The following is a 3,434-nucleotide window of genomic DNA, read 5'->3' on the forward strand; positions in this document are numbered from 1 at the left end:
AGTCCAAACTTTAGCTATATTATCTTCTTTTTCATTTTCTTCTCTTTCCCACCTAGCACGCAATTCGGCCATCAATCTTATATTCTCATTAATTCTAACTTGGATGGCATTTGCTGTAGTAAAAATTTTATTATTATGATTTTCATTAGGCATAACTTTCGATTTCAAAAGATCAACATCAGCAGCAAGACTATCGACTTTAGAAGCAAGTATATCAATTTTCCCAAGCTTTTCTTCAACAGATTTGTTAAAAGCAGTTTGTGTACTAATAAATTCTTTAAGCATAGCTTCAAGTCCAGGGGGTGTGTTCCTATTATTGTTGTAAGAATTCCCATAAGAATTACCATAGCCGTTGCCATTATTATAAGGATATGGCCTATAGTTGTTACTAGAATTGTTTCGGTAAGCATTGTTGTTGAAATTATTATTTTTAATGAAGTTTACGTCAACATATTCTTTTTGAGCAACCAATGAAGCTAACGGAACATTATTAGGATCAATATTTGTCCTACCATTCACAAGCATAGACATAATAGCATCAATTTTATCACTCAAGGAAGAGGTTTCTTCGACAGAAATTACCTTCTTACCTTGTGGAGCTCTTTCCGTGTGCCATTCAGAGTAATTAATCATCATATTATCAAGGAGCTTTGTTGCTTCGCCAAGAGTGATGGACATAAAGGTACCTCCAGCAGCTGAATCCAATAGGTTCCGCGAAGAAAAATTCAGTCCTGCATAGAAGGTTTGGATGATCATCCAAGTAGTCAGTCCATGGGTTGGGCAATTTTTAACCAAAGATTTCATTCTTTCCCAAGCTTGTGCAACATGCTCATTATCCAATTGTTTAAAATTCATTATGCTACTTCTCAAAGATATAATTTTAGCAGGGGGATAATATCTACCAATAAAAGCATCCTTGCATTTAGTCCATGAATCAATACTATTCTTAGGCAGAGATAGCAACCAATCTTTAGCTCTTCCTCTTAATGAGAAAGGGAACAATTTTAATTTTATAATGTCACCATCTACATCCTTATACTTTTGCATTTCACATAGTTCAACAAAATTATTGAGATGGGCAGCAGCATCATCAGAACTAACACCAGAAAATTGCTCTCGCATAACAAGATTCAGTAAAGCAGGTTTAATTTCAAAGAATTCTGCTGTAGTAGCAGGTGGAGCAATAGGTGTGCATAAGAAATCATTATTATTTGTGGTTGTGAAGTCACACAACTTAGTATTTTCAGGAGTACCCATTTTAGCAACAGTAAATAAAGCAAACTAGATAAAGTAAATGCAAGTAACTAATTTTTTTGTGTTTTAATATAGCAAACAAGATAGCAAATAAAGTAAAACTAGCAACTAATTTTTTTGTATTTTGATATAGTGCAGCAAACAAAGTACTAAATAAAATAAATCAAGAAAAAAACAAAGTAAAGAGATTGGAGGTGGAGACTCCCCTTGCAGCGTGTCTTGATCTCCCCGGCAACGGCGCCAGAAAAAGAGCTTGATACGCGTACAGCACGCGTCCGTTGGGAACCCCAAGAGGAAGGTGTGATGCGTACAGCGGCAAGTTTTCCCTCAGTAAGAAACCAAGGTTTATCGAACCAGTAGGAGCCAAGAAGCACGTTGAAGGTTGATGGCGGCGAGATGTAGTGCGGCGCAACACCAGGGATTCCGGCGCCAACGTGGAACCTGCACAACACAACCAAAGTACTTTGCCCCAACGAAACAGTGAGGTTGTCAATCTCACCGGCTTGCTGTAACAAAGGATTAGATGTATAGTGTGGATGATGATTGTTTGCAGAAAACAGTAGAACAGGTATTGCAGTAGATTGTATTCGATGTTAAGAATGGACCGGGGTTCACAGTTCACTAGAGGTGTCTCTCCCATAAGATAAATAGCATGTTGGGTGAACAAATTAAAGTTGGGCAATTGACAAATAGAGAGGGCATGACAATGCACATACATGATATGATGAGTATTGTGAGATTTAATTGGGCATTACGACAAAGTACATAGACCGCTATCCAGCATGCATCTATGCCTAAAAAGTCCACCTTCAGGTTATCATCCGAACCCTTCCAGTATTAAGTTGAAAACAACAGACAATTGCATTAAGCATGGTGCGTAATGTAATCAATAACTACATCCTCGGACATAGCATCGATGTTTTATCCCTAGTGGCAACAGCACATCCACAAACTTAGAACTTTCTGTCACTGTCCCAGATTTAATGGAGGCATGAACCCACTATCGAGCATAAATACTCCCTCTTGGAGTTAAGAGTAAAAACTTGGCCAGAGCCTCTACTAATAACGGAGAGCATGCAAGATCATAAACAACACATTGGTAATAGATTGATAATCAACATAACATAGTATTCTCTATCCATCGGATCCCAACAAACACAACATATAGCATTACAGATAGATGATCTTGATCATGTTAGGCAGCTCACAAGACCCGACAATGAAGCATAATTAGGAGAAGACGACCATCTAGCTACTGCTATGGACCCATAGTCCAGGGGTGAACTACTCACTCATCACTCCGGAGGCGACCATGGCAGTGAAGAGTCCTCCGGGAGATGATTCCCCTCTCCGGCAGGGTGCCGGAGGCGATCTCCTGAATCCCCCGAGATGGGATTGGCGGCGGCGGTGTCTCTGGAAGGTTTTCCGTATCGTGGCTCTCGGTTCTGGGGGTTTCGCGATGAAGGCTATAAGTAGGCGGAGGAGATAGGTCAGGGGGCCACACGAGGGCCCCACACGCTAGGCCGGCACGGCCAGGGCTTGGGCCGCGCCGCCCTAGTGTGTCGCCAGCTCGTGGCCCCACTTCGTATCATCTTCGGTCTTCTGGAAGCTTCGTGGCAATATAGGCCCCTGGGCGTTGATTTCGTCCAATTCCGAGAATATTTCCTTACTAGGATTTCTGAAACCAAAAACAGCAGAAAACAGCAACTGGCTCTTCGGCATCTCGTTAATAGGTTAGTGCCGGAAAATGCATAAATATGACATAAAGTATGCATAAAACATGTAGATATCATCAATAATGTGGCATGGAACATAAGAAATTATCGATACGTCGGAGACGTATCAGTGTTCAAAGGCCCGTTTACTACCTCAGTGAAGTACTCACACCCGCAAAGCAGAGATACCCTCATCAACAGAAGCTGGCGTATGCAGTATGGAAGTCGGCTCGAAAGCTGCGTCACTATTTCACGGAGCACCCGATTGTCGTCGTAAGTGAAGCACCATTGAAGAACATAATGACTAACCCAGAAGCCACAGGTCGGGTGCCCCAATGGGTCATCGAGATAGCGCCACACGACATAACCTACGTTAATCGAACGGCGATAAAGTCCCAAGTCCTCCCAGATTTTGTGGCAGATTGGATCCAGTCGCAGACACCAGCAGCACCCGACATGTCGGGA

This window comes from Lolium perenne, chromosome 6 (assembly GCF_019359855.2).
Source record: "Lolium perenne isolate Kyuss_39 chromosome 6, Kyuss_2.0, whole genome shotgun sequence".
Classification (NCBI taxonomy): Eukaryota; Viridiplantae; Streptophyta; class Magnoliopsida; order Poales; family Poaceae; genus Lolium; species Lolium perenne.